Raw genomic sequence first — 15,112 nt, 5'->3', positions numbered from 1 at the left:
CACTCCCCAAGAATAGATCAACCTTCCATGACTATGAAAAAAACACCCTAGGTATAATAATATTCAGTGAGATGGTATGTGGGGAAACATTGCAATTTATATCTGGTAATTGTTGTGCCTATAAGTTTTCCAATGAGATCGTGCTAAACAAATATAAATAAACATAAGGAGAAATAATCAAAATATAATGACAATCTTTGTGTTTCTTCTCTGAGATTGGGTGCCATGCAGGGCTTAGCCAATGTTTTGAAATCACATTCACTGGGTTTATTAGGACCTGTCAGATGAGAGTGAGGACACTCACCATGAGGTAGAGTCTAGAGAGAGAACAGTGACCGCGTCACTCTGACTCACCTAGCTTTCACCTGTGACGGGGGTCCTTTGGCAATGCCATAATGCACTGTATTCTTAGCTAATGATTCACATGAACCCTTTTTAAACCTCGGGGGTTCACCTCTCAAGAAAAGAGCATTTTGCAATGGTTAAGAACACAGGCTCCAGGGGCAGCCCAGCTGGATCTGAATCCCAAATTTGCCGTTTTTTCAGACGTGTGACTTGGGTGAGTACTTATACTTTCTGTACTTCAGTTTCCTCACCAATCAAAAGAGCCAAATAATAAACACTATTTTATTCTAAGGTTGCTGTGAGGATTAACTGAGTCAATATTTGTTAGAAATTAGACATGAACATAACACATGATAAATGCCATTAGGTACTGATTTTTTTAATAAATACATTTTCTTCATTGGATTGCCTCGCACAATGACAAAATGCTCAGAATATACTAAATATGCAAAATATTTGTTTGTGGGCTATTTAATTGGTCATTTCTTGAGTTACCTTTCCTTATCTATAACTAATTTGAAGTTTCAATTACCTGCATGGATAAGGTATTAAGTCTGGAGATGGGGATTCAAAGATGTTTGACTCCAAGGGGATAAAATACAGAGAAAATAAATATATAAGGAGTTACACTTAACTATTAATTGATGATTCAATATGGGGATGTGTGTAAATAATGTACTGCAGGCTCATTCTATTAAAATGTGGCCAAGTTGCCTGGTACTACACTGTATTTCATCATATTCTTAATATACTATCATCCCCTTAAGGCTTGAATACTTTTACTTGTCTATTCAACATTTACTAGATGTCAGATTTTGTGCTAGGTGATGGGAACACTAAATTCAAGACATGAATCCTGTTGTCAGGGACTTGACAGTCCAGAGCTAGGGTTAGCGAACAACTGTCCACCAAAATCTAGCCCACCACTTGTTCTTATAAGTCTTATTGGAAGACAGCCATGGTAATCTAGTTATATTTTAACTATGGCTGCTTCTGTGCTTCAACATCAAAAGTCCAGTAGAATGTACTGAGGTACCTCTTTCTTGAGTAGGATATTGTTTTATCTCATGGCTGCTGATTTTGAGGTTAGTGGTCATCCAGAACTTCTACAGATAATTGGCACTTTAGAAACTTGGGTGAAATTAAAAAATAGCTGGTTATTGTCCAAAGCCTCTCACATACAGTTGTGCCTAATTATCTAAGAAAAGTTAATGGAGAACAGGTTATCATTCTTGGTTCTTCTTAGAGTTTGAAACAGTTGTCACTTAGCAGGTTTTGGACTGCTAACAAGGTGCTAATATCTGTACCATAACACTGTACTTTTCTGCCAACTGACTCACTTTGTATTTAATTAGACCTTAAGATGTTGGAACTCCATCTAATGAAGTTCCTAAGCAGTTATGAAGTTACTTTATTTGGGGGGGGGGCTCCAAAATCACTGCAGATAGTGACTGCAGCCATGAAATTAAAAGACACTTGCTCCTTGGAAGAAAAGTTATGACCAACCTAGACAGCATATTAAAAAGCAGAGGCATTACTTTGTCAACAAAGGTCCATCGGCAGCAAGAACACTTGTGAGCACATCTATGACTTCCCGACTCTCTGTGAGGAGCTGATCAACGAGATGATCCCTCACCCATATGAGACACAGTCTGACGGCTTCTACTTTGTGGATGACTGGCTGGTGATGCTCAACAAAGCTGACTATTCCTACAGCTGGACGCCCTGATGCACCAAGCCACCCCTTACCCCAGGAGGGTCCTGGGCCCACAGCCGTGACCACCCCAACACTCACCTCTCAACCCAAGGTCTTCTGTCTGAGGAGTATTGCTGAAGCTCTGAGCCCTGAGTCAGTGTTGGGAGGGAGGGTGCCTGAGGTGCCCCAGTCCAAGCCTATGCAGTCTACTCAAATCTATGGTTTTTCCAGTAGTCATGTATGGGTGTGAGAGTTGGACTATAAAGAAAGCTGAGCACCAAAGAATTGATGCTTTTGAATTGTGGTGCTGGAGAAGACTCTTGAGAGTCCCTTGGACTGCAAGGAGATCCAACCAGTCTATCCTAAAGGAAATCAGTCTTGAATATTCATTAGGAAGACTGAAGCTGAAATTCCAATACTTTGGCCACCCGATGTAAAAAACTGACTCTTGGAAAAGACCCTGATCCTGGGAAAGAATGAAGGCAGGAGGAAAAGGGGATGACAGAGGATGAAATGGTTGGATGACACCACTGACTCAATGGACATGAGTTTGAGCAAGCTCTGGGAGTTGGTGATGGACAGGGAGGCCTGACATGCTGCAGTCCCTGGGGTAGCAAAGAGTCGGATATGACTTAGTCACTGAACTGAACTAAGCAGTTATGATATCAAATTAATATAAACCTGAAAAAAGCAGAGCAGACACCATAGACTAGGAATCTTGGGACCTGGAGCATTCCCCTTTATCCTAGAACTATTCTAAAAGCAGACTATATAGTACATACTATATTTCTGCAAGGGATGTAATTTCTGAGGCATCTTGAAAAGTGATAGTGAAAATGAAAGTTGCTCAGTTGTGTCCAACTCTTTGTGACCCCATAGACTATATAGTCCACGGAATTCTCCAGGCCAGAATACTAGAGTGGGTATCCTTTCCCTTCTCCATGGGATCTTCCCAACCCAGGGACCAAACCCAGGTCTCCTGCATTGCAGGCGGATTCTTTACCAGCTGAGTCACAAGGGAAGCCCAAGAATACTGGAGTGTGTAGCCTATCCCTTCTCCAGCAGATCTTCCCAACCCAGGAATCAAACTGGGGTCTCCTGCATTGCAGGCAGATTCTTTACCAGCTGAGCTATGAGGGAAACCCTGAGGCATCTTAGATTTTATGTTTTAAAATAAAAATGATAATTTCTCTTTAAAAATATTAATGGAGTCTAAATCTCAAAATGTTTTGATATCTATATCATACATTTGAAAAGAAAATCATAAACAAGCTCTTAACAAAAATTTTTCAGTATATATTTTTTCTCCTTAAATTCACACTTCCATTTCACTATACCTATAGAATTTTATTCTAATGTCAAAATTTTTATACTTGAAAGTCTTTTATTAATTACCTGGTAATATTTCTCTGCAACAACAAATATATATTTAAATTTAAAATTTTCCCCCTATGAGTACAAGTTCTGAGTTTTAACTTTCCTTCTGGATTGAATTATTATCATTATTGCTAAGTCACAATCAACAAAATTATACAATTATATTACTAATTTTATATTTGCTAAACGTGAGATTAAACATTTAAGGGAAATTCATCTCTTAATAAGTCAGATGGGGCTTTTTTTCCCTTCCAGTGAATTCTGGTACCTATGCTTGTTTATTATTTACTACTAGAATGTAATGGGGTTTAGCATCACTTCTATTCCTATTTTTGTTTTTAGAAATGTAAAAGTGTTAAAAATATATTCAAATAAATATGTAGGTGGAAGTGGAACTAATGTTGCCAAAGCAGTTTAATCATTTCTTTAAACTCCTTCTGAAATATATGCCTCAAACTACATAGCATTCTATCATCAAAAACTACCTTCATGATCTATAACTGACAATTTGGTTGTCTTCTTTCAATTTTGTTGAAAGCAAAGAAATAGAAACTACCTGACTTGTAAAAGCACATTTTGCCCTTTCATTAGAATTATTCACTTTCTCAGCATCCGAATCAAACTTTCAAATTGTCCTTTTGTTGCAGTGAAATGCAAGTTTTTCCATTTTGGGAACCATGCACGTAATAAAACTTGTCTTTTGTGGAACGGAAGTGAGATTACTGTGGAAATGGAGAAGCAAAAGAGGAGCCAACTTTCTCAGAGAAGACGTTGGAAAACAGAGGGTGTGTAAAGTGATTCCATTTAGAAAACCTTTATAAGTTTCTCAATCTTAGCGATATGGATATTTTGGGGAGAATAATTCTTTGTTTCGGGGGACTGTCCAGTACACTGTAGAATGGTTAGCTGCATTCCTGACATTCACATACTGGATTCCAGCAGCACCTCTTCAATTGTGATAACCAAAAATGGCTCTTGACATTGCTAAGTATCTCCTGGGGGCAAAATTCCCACCTGTTAAGAACCACTGCCCCAGGGGATCAAGAATACAGGAAAGAAGACTCCTTAGCAGGGAACATCATGCTTGAATTCTGTTGTACTAAGGACCAAAGAGTTCGCAACAGTCCTAAGGGCAAATGGAGATTCATCTATCTCAGAGCATAGGAATATTTAAAAATCTTCCCATAGCCCCACCAGGATGTATCACTTCATCCTCTAGCTCTTACATTTTGATACTTGAATATATGTGTCAGTGCTCTTTAGCATCTCTACGGATTACAAAGTCCCCCCAAGTGTTGCCAGGAGATAAATATGGGCTAGTTTAATGAAGGAAAAATGAAGGCAAGTTGATTAATTTTTCAATATGAGTATCCTGATCTTTCCCTCAACATTTGAAGTAATGTATCTCTTACATTGGGCTTCCCTAGTGGCTTATATGGTAAAGAATCTGCCTGCAATGTGGGAGAACTGGGTTTGATCCTGGGATGGGAAGATCCCCTAGAGGAGGCCATGGCAACCTGCTCCAGTATTCTTGCCTGGAGAATCCCATGGACAGAGGAGCCTGGGGGGGCTCCTCTCACATTAATAGTAGCCTTAATATTAATTTCTCACATTAATAATAGCCTTCAGAGACAAAAAAGCAGTGTTAACCAACTCTTTATAAGTGTTTAATAAGGCAAGACCCTTCATTTCCCAATGATGGACAAAGTTTTTAGCTGTTTATTATTATTATTTCCAGCACTTATTGTAAATTATAGCATGTGACTTTCAAAAAGACTAGACTCTAAGGATCTTCAGAGGATGGGACTGAATTCTAGTCACTTGTGTATTTTTGACACTTAGGAGAGTGCTTGATGCATAATAGGTCCTTAATAAATGCTTGGTGATGAATGAGTGAGTAGTTGTGCAAATATTAAATAGGTTAATTTTTGTAGTGAGCTATTAAACTTTCAACCTTAACCCTATTATCATATGAGCTGACCTCAGGCAAATGGATGAGCTAAAATACAGTGAATCATAGACAAATGATAGTCTTATTACTATGCCAGAGTAATTGCACATTCACTGTGACATTTATCTACAGACTAACCTACAGAGAATGTGGGGAAATTTTTGAAAGTACAGAAAAAAAAAATAAGAAAATAATTACCTGATGCCTTAATATCACAAAGTAACTTTTAATATTTTCTATACGCTTGCTTCAATGTCTTTTTTGTGCATTTTATATAGTTTGGATCATGTAATATATACAGTTTTGCATTTTGACTTTTATTTGTTTTCAGGTTTAGTGAAGTCAGGGATGATGTCTTCCTTGTTCACCATCTTCTCTCTAGAACCTAAAGCACATTGTCCAATACATATAAACATTTAACACTAGTGAAGTGTATTAGCTACGGTGGCTGTACTCAATCACTGGGTTGTGTCTGACTCTTTGTTACCCCATGGCCCCTCTGCCCATGAGATTTTGCAGGCAAGAAGACTGGAGTGGGTTGCCATTTCTTTCTCCAGGCTAATCACAATGACTACATACTCGTATAATAGTAAAAGAAAGTGTGCTATAAAGAGCACTACAGCAAAGCTTCCCTATGTGGTTGAAAATATCATAATGAGACTATAACAAATCTTTAGGTATAAGACTTGAGGAACAAATTCTTTTGACACTTGACTTCCTTTGGAGAGATTCCCAGATGATGAATTACTGGGCCCAAGAGTGTGATCATGTTTAAGAGTTTAGGCTCAAAGATTGTCCTGAGCCAATATGAATATATACACCAACTACAGAGTATGTAGTAAGTGTTTATATCCAATGCATCACACCCTCCACAACTTGACAGGTGAAGATGCCACTAATATCGTTTTAATTATTTAATAAGTGAAGTTGAGCTTTTTCTTTCTAATTGTTTATTAAGCCATTTATATTTCTTCTTGTAATAAAACAGTTGTTTACATTTGGGGGACTTTTTTGAGGTGTTGAAACTGCATTTTTAAACTGTTAAAAAAGGTACTTCATTTATTGCTTTGGGTTTCCTTTGGCTTAGCTACCCAGGGCACATTCCTATTTAGTCCCGTCCTGCATATCTCACAAGATGCTGTGTGCATCATGCAGACGGTGCCTACAGACTCTCGCTGAGAACTATAAAACATTAAACACAGGCAAGATAGTATTATACATTTTACCTGCGATTGCATTTGTAAAGCAATGAGACTGCATCTGTCAGCTCCTTCAGGTTTATGAAATCCCTTTTTTAAACGTTTTCAGAATTTTCCTTAAGTTCAGCTACAGTGCCAGGACTGACAGAATTAATGAGTATGAAGAAATATTCCACTGTTTCTAAAAGACAGAGTAAGCACAGAAGGTATTTTCATATGAGGTAAAACAAAGAGAATCATCTGCGATAAGCCTACATTTTCCCCAGTGTGATATTATTAAACATACTAGACACTAAATATAAGATGAAGACCACATAGCATGGATTCACATGCAGTCCATCTTCTTTCTAATAGTATCTGTGGTCAAACGTAGTCGAGTTGTGGGAGTCAGGGCCATTATATAATAAGATCAATTCAAGTCCTGGAGAATAAATGACAGGGTAGAGTTGGTGTTTCAAGCTATGTTTGCACAGCACAGTTCACATGAAAGAGGCCTGAAAAATCAATAACAGTGCACTAATAAATATTCTTTTAAAAAATGTGAATGAACTTAATGTGAAAGCATAAAAAATCAATCATATAAATGATAGCTTGATGTAAGGAATATTATGCTTCAGCCAAAATGCAAAACACATTAAATTGCCTTATTGTTAAAGATGAGCAGAGTTCTGCCTTTATTCAGAATTAATGTCAAATTTAATTGGTTTTTTCTTTATGTTGCTGGGCACAATTAGACATGGCACCCTCTTAATGTTGTCAAGGTTTTTTCCTTAACAAAATATTTTATGCTTGTGCAAAATAGAGTTGGTTAGGATGATAACAGGCCCTTGATATAAATGCTATACTGACAAGACTTTCAATCCCAGTCAATCAATCAATCAAAATTAATTAAACTCAGGTAAATGCTGGTATGCTCAACACTTTAACCCATTCCTTTACTTGAAATGCTTATGGCCAAAGACAGATAACCCTCCTCTTAAGAAACATAAAAACCAGAGGAGAGCATTGACAAGCTGAGGGACAAATTAATGAATTAGCATTATAAACTATTAGGTGAACGCATGTTGATTACTGAAGAGGAATTTCATATTTTGACCTCAACAGGATTTATAGCTACTTCCCATAAAATTGTTCGTCTTAAAGTAGATGCAGCTAGGTTAGGATCTTAGTGGAGGAAAATCTATAAACATGTAATTTCACAAAACATTAGAAATCTCTGTCAAATGAGACATATTTAATGAAATTAAATTTTAGAATCTTTGAGGGAATAGTTATATTAACAAAATCTTACTATATGTAATTTGACTTTGTTATTATTTTTACTGGACAGTTTCTATTTAGAATCTGTAGATGTTTCCATAATTATTGTTGTTGTTGTTGTTTAGTCACTAAGTCCTATCTGATTCTTTTGCGACCACATGGACTCTATCTAGCCCATCAGACCCTGTCCGTGGGATTTCCCAGGCAGGAATGCTGGAGTGGGTGACCATTCCTTTTTCAGGGGATTTTCTGCATCCAGGGATCAAACCTGCATCTCCTACATTGGCAGGTGGGTTCTTTACCGCTGAGACACCAGAAAAGCCTGTTTCCATAATACTTACTTTAATTTTTCCTGAGATTTTTAAATGTCACGATCATTATTTTAGGAGTGAAACCTGTGGAGAACTATGGTTTACCCAAGAGTATCTTGTGATTGGATGGAATATATAGTTTTACTACACTATTGTGTATTATTTATATAGCCAAAATACTCATGAGAGATCTGGTACAAGTTCTATTTTGAGGGCCACCACAGGTCAAATGGTAGTACAGGTTGCATCTGGACTTAAGCAAGTATTAATGCTATAATTGATTAGTGATGTCTGCTGTGGATGCAGGGATGGTAGAAAATAGCACAGCAAAGCCCAAAAGAGAAAGCATAGAGTAATGAAAACAGAACTGGACTCAGAGTCAAAAGCCCTTGATTGAAGTCAAATTCTGGTCTCAGCTTCTCTTAACAAATAATTATAGACAAATCATATATTTTCATGTTTACAAAAAAGAGGTATAGTCAACACTGGACATTTGAGAAATTCAAAAGATTATTGAAGGAATTCTTCAGGAACTTTAAAAGAAAACCACTTTTGTTGTGTCTGAGACTGTTATCTTAGAAGGCATGGGTTGTTATACATTGTAAGTACATTGTTATACATTGTAAGTACTCAATAACTGGGATTTGTTGAATCACATTTAAATTTGACCCACTATAGACAGTGTCAACTACAATTTTGTCATATACTTTCTTTTACTTTGTGGTCATTGTATTATGATAAAAGAAAGTCCTTTTTTGACTCTAAATCACCATTCATGTCAACCATGTTAGATAATCTTTCAGAAACCATTAATGAAATTTCAGTGGAAAAAAATTCAGAATTAACTTATTTTAATGCAAAAGAACACCTTTGAAAACTGATAAAATAAATTTTAATTTATTCTGACATGAGTGGCAGCCAGACTGACTTTTAGTAATATTAGTAAATAAAACAAAATAAAATCAAAACACCATTGAAAAGGTATTAATGTTACCTCATTAGCATTCTTTTTTTTTTTTTTAGTATTCTTTATTATTGGTATTTCTGAACTGTCTTCAGAAAGATACTCCAAAAGCCCTGTTCCTTTAGTACTTAGCTTTTTTGTTTGTTTGTTTTTAATGACAGGAATGAAAATATACATGCAAGGCTGAAAGTGCTTAGGATTGCCTTTTAAAAGTAGTCAGCATTTAAAATAAAAAAACAGAACATTGGTGGGCTGTTTGTTTCAAATTTAACTTTAGAGCAAACCGAATAGGTTAGGATCCTAAAAATTTCTATATAAATTTATCCAAAATATTTTTTTAAATTATTGTCAAGAAGCACTGCACCTTAATGTGTTTTTCCTGAACAAATGTTCCTCTGTTCAACCAGACTGTGTGGCATTTGCTCATATTCAACAACTGTGGAAATTTGGAACAAGGTTTCTTCTTAAAAAAAAAAAAAAAGTCTAATTCCTTTGCTATGTGCCAGGCACAATTCATGTACAAGTTAATAGGAAGTACTGTGTGTAATAATTTTATTATTTGATCTGACAATGATAATGGTAGCCAATTATTCATTAGAAACTGAACATGCCTAAGTTCTTTAAACTTATGTGTTACTGTTTGATTCTGAAATCTAGTAGCCAGCAGCCACTGGGTGGTAAACTGTGACTCGAGTATTCATTCTGGCTCAAGCTCTATAATGAAACTTTTACTTGGGCAACTTGGAACATGGGCTTTTATGCTAATCCAGTATTATGGAATCTGTATGAAGCATTTTTGCCATTCATTCCTTGTACAGGTGAAATGAAACATATTTTAAATGTGGTTTGACAAATAACTAGTTTTGATTATTTTCTTTACACTATTCAGGCAAATAAAAATAGTACTACTGTTGGAATTTCATATCCTCAGAAACAATTATGAGCAAGAACACATTCTGATTCTATATAACAAGCCTGTCTTTAAATAGTCTTTTTAAGGGCAAGATCAAAATAGTGATTTAATGTTTACTAGTACTAGGCATATTTCCATTAAAGCCAGAGTAAAAAAAATCTAGATTCAGATTTCATATAACATTTATATAAACCATTGTTCGCCAAAGGTTCGATCAACATTTACCATCCAGAAAAACACATTGGCACAGGCATAATATTAAGTGGCATATATGCCCATGGTCACATAACATGTGACACCGTAGATAAGCACCAGAGTGTCCAGAAAACAAGTTGCCTTATTTAATAACTGATTAATCAAAACTCCTAAAAGTTTGATGGGCCGTTCTGTGCCCTCTCTTCCAACCTTTCATCTTTTCAGAAAATCCTCAAAAAAATGGGGAGTCACTTCCTGAATTTTTCCAGTTCCATGACATAAATAAAGCACAATAGCCATTATATTATCAGGGTACGCTGCAACAACAAGAAAGCATTCCTCAGTCTAATAAATTCCAATTAATAATCAGCGCTTTAAAATATATCTATTTTTCAAGAATGAAAATGTATGACTTGTAGAAATTTGAAGATGAGGTTTATGCTAATGTGGAGGTTTACGACCAAGAGTGGTGATTTGGCTGCCTGAAAGTCTCAAATGGTGACATTTACTTTTCTGTACTCTCCCCAGCCCAGAGTCCGGTTTTCAGTTTTGCAGGCTCAGAAACTCGATCTCACTAGTGTCTCAGAGTAGACTAGACCTTAGTACAAGGATTCAAGTTAACTAAGCTCACAAGAACTAATGTATAAGACCAGAATGCCAAATTATCATATCAAAACGAAGAGCCTAATTGTGAATTGCAGTGCATACTTTTTTTCCAGCTCCAGCAGCTATTTACCTATAGATAGACAGTGCTAGGATGGACAAGGCCAATAGTTGCTTTTCATACTCACATTTCTGTTGCTACCTAGGAGTCCAGGAATTCTTCTTGAAATATGCTTTTGAGAATAACTCAAAAGTCAGTAAGACTATATGTTGATTTTACAGTTTGATTTTCAGAGTTCAATTTTACATCCAAGTTTCTGGAATGGAAAAGTTTAAAGATTATCACTGGCCCTCACACACTGCTGACATACCCTATTACTTCAGTGGATTTTATTCTTTCTGATATCTAGTAATCTAAGATACTCTCTGGAGCAGATATCACTATTTTCAGGTAATGCCAGGTATTTAAGTGAAGTTGCTTAGTCATGTCCGACTCTTTGTGACCCCATGGACTGTAGCCTACCAGGCTCCTCCATCCATGGAATTTTCCAAGTAAGAGTACTGGAGTGGGTTGCCACCTCCTTCTCCAGGGGATCTTCCCAACCCAGGGATCAAACTCAGTCTCCAGTGTTGCAGGCAGACTCTTTACCATCTGAGCCACCAGGTATTTAAGGTAATGCCTTAAACATTAAAGAAAATGAAACTCAATATCTACCAGGCATTTCTTTATTTTACAAAGGCAAGAATTTTTCTTATAAAAATAAATGTATAAGAACATTGTATTTTCCCGTATTTTTTCCTGGTAATTTTTTTATTTTGCAAGTTACATTCTTCTTCACTGTGATATTGTCTAATTCTGTACATTTTCTTTTTGTAATTTAAGAATTACTTTAGAGTTTTCTTTTTTAAATTATCACTTGTGAATTATTTCAGTAATAAAAGTTTTACTTGGAAACAATACTAGTACTTATTCTATATTAGGATATGTTCTTTTTGGACCAGTTCTAAATTTCACATAACACTAAGAATACAAGAAACAACCTCATTTATGATGAACAAATTAACCAAAAGACAGACTTCTATGCATCCTCAGAGGCCCATCTCAAATATCACTTCCCCTATGAGAGCTACTTGGGTGTTTTATTTTATTTTTTAATTTTTATTTTTTTTTTATATTGTAGTGGTTTTTGCCATACATTGATATGAATCAGCCATGGATTTACATACTTGGGTGTTTTAATAGCGTCCCCACTGTATTCTGTTCTCCTCTCACTTTATCATAGATTTAACCTCACCAGTTGTCTATGTTTTATCCATGGAGGCATCCTTCGGGCTCATTTTGTGCTTCTCGTTGAGTTGATGCTCAATAAATCACTGATAAATGAATGTGAGTCACATGCATTTCTGTTAGTATATATATGCTTGTAGAAGATGAAATCTTCGAGTCTGTCCCTTTCAAAATTAAAACTGAAAACTGAAACATTTAGGAAGATGGTCTTATACTAAAGTGGATATCTAAATTGGGACTCCTAAAAATGAGTTGATCAATGAGTTTGACAAAGTTTTCAGAACAGGAGAGAATCAAGATTAATTGGTTCCAATTAAGGACAGAAATTTGTATTTAAAAATGATATTAAAAAACTAGCCAGAAGATTAAAATAAAATAATAGTCCTCATTTTTTGCAGCCAGCAATACTGATTTATTTCATGCTAAGTAATGATTATATGCCAAGGCATTTTAAAAAAGCTTTTGTTGTTTCTTTCTTAAAGGATAATTTTGTGCCCAAATTCAGAGAGTACCTTTTGTACTTCTAATTCAATATTAAAGTATTTTATGTCTGCTTTTGTCACATGATTATAACATAAACCTAATGAAATGCAGGTAGTGGTGTAACTCTGTTTAAAGAAGGATGCTTCTTCAGACAGTCATATGGAAAATTTAAAAAATATAATTTAAAGTCAACTTGTTGTGATATTCACTGGAAGAAAAGCTTTACTATGAGATAAAATCTATGTAACAATTTTCTTTAAGCATTCCATATCTTTCATATTCCAGATCTTTCATATATGTACCAGGATATTGGGTTCACATGAATACAAGGTAATAAGCAGGATAGTAACAAAAAACATAATTCAGTGATCAACCAGATTATTTGCCATTCTTTTTCTGTCTGTAAATCCACGAAATTTGAGAAATATAACCCAGGACCACAAGATGTGACAACTAATCACAAACACAAAAAATGACACCAATAAATACCCTTTTGAGTTAGATAATTTACAAAGTCAGCATATCCAGCTAGTTAATAAAATATTTACTATGCAAAGGGAAACACGCTTAAGTCGAAGCCAATTACATATGTTCTTTCATAAGAACATGTTTTTGAACAAGTTTTTAGTTGCATGTTTTGGCAAAAGGTAACATTTTTATATTGACCTTTGTAAGAATATGCCTAAACCAAGAACATCCCAGTGTAACTTTAAAACAAAATTAAGGTACTATTGTAATGATTATCATAAAGTAAATTCTATTTCTAGTAGTTACAAAATAAGCACTAACCAAGAAACATGCATGTTACATTTAGTATAAAATACTGTACTTGCTAAAAGTTATTTTTAAATGTTTTAAATGCTTACTTTTGCAAGGTATTATACACTGTAGGTAAAATATACACTGAATATTATTTTTAACTCCCCACTAACCATTAATGAAATTGCACTTATTATGCAGACAACAAGTCTAGGACTTGAAATATTGATGGCCACATAGATGTATTATTTTAAAGGTGAATAGAGCAGGCCAAAATTCTAAGTGGCTTACAATTCAACATAATAATTTTGTGACACTGTGATCACAATATTTTCTCTCCTAAGAACCCACTCCCCAATGCCATTAGTTAACCACATGGTTATTATATTTAGCTTGATTCTCTATAAATGCCATTATAACACCTGTGGTTTCCCTCATTAAAAACTGAAATGGATGGGGTCAGAGGTTGAAAGGGCAGCATATGCGCTATGAAAGAGCTAGTTAACATAGCTATTATATTGGTGCACTGGTAAATCTCTTTTCTATTCATCAGATGATTAGTTCAATCAATATTTATTCCTCTATGCTCCCTTTGTCTTGTGCTACAAAGGAGACGTCCTTCAAATTCATAGCATAAGCCTTGTTATCTATGAATTTGTTGCTTAATTTGAGAGGGAAAATTTTATTTATTTGGCAGTCCTAAATTCTTTGATTCCTTTTCCCTCTAATTGTCATTAGGTAGTATAATGGAGTTTTGTGTAGATTATTTATAAATAAATGCTATTAACAGTTTCTTTTTTATGCGACTGAAGTAACACATGTATTCATGTCTTCTTTTTAAATGCTCTGAAAAGTTGTTTCTGTTTCTCTAAATATGTTTGAATTTGGAAGTCTGGATTGTGAAAGCAAAGATAAGAATGATTTTCTCTCTCAAATATTCATTCTTCTTGTCTGAGTGGGTGGTTATAGGCACATACATATACATATTGTGTATCAGTGTGTATCAACAGACGCCTCCAAAGACTGCTATTATCTGCTAGGGATTCTGTTAAGTCAGAGATTCTATTCAAAGTAAGATAAATATTTGCAAGAAGCTGTAATTGGAAGATGATTACAAAATTACAGGAATAATACTTTATGTGTAGAGTGCTCACTTTATCAAAGGTCATTATTCATTACATTAAAAAAGATTTATTTCATTGGTCTACTTAATTTCTGTCCCTTATTATCTAAGAATGGGAGGAATAGTGAAACTACAGCTAAGATTTAAAAAGCCTTATATTAATTATTAGGTAAAATGTCCATCCTTAATATTAACTTTTCTGCGTATTTTAACATCACAATAAAATGTTTTGTTAATGTCAATTACATAAAATTAATGCAATATAATATAAAGCCTTTTTTGTCTTTATTGAATAGACACAGAAATGATTTAGTCTTCAGAAATTCTCATCATAATACTAGAATGATAAAAATATATATAATTTAAGTCATCTCAATCACTAACAACTTTTGCACTAATAACATATGTATTCATAACTTCAATTTGTTTTAATCAGGCCAAAATTTGATGGCCTTAACTTTGGCATTAATTCTTGAATTTCTTCATGTAATTATCTGCAAGGCTTAGATTTCTCCAAGGGACAGTGGCATTGATGTTATTGTTCACAATTTAAAACCTCGCTTCATTTATAAATTTTTAGAACACCAGCATATATAGAATTTTAAAACTTGATAATCTACTAGAATAATTTTTAACTCTATATTA

The sequence above is a fragment of the Cervus elaphus genome, chromosome 29 (assembly GCF_910594005.1).
Source record: "Cervus elaphus chromosome 29, mCerEla1.1, whole genome shotgun sequence".
Taxonomy (NCBI): Eukaryota; Metazoa; Chordata; class Mammalia; order Artiodactyla; family Cervidae; genus Cervus; species Cervus elaphus.
Note: the sequence above shows the minus strand (reverse complement) of the source record.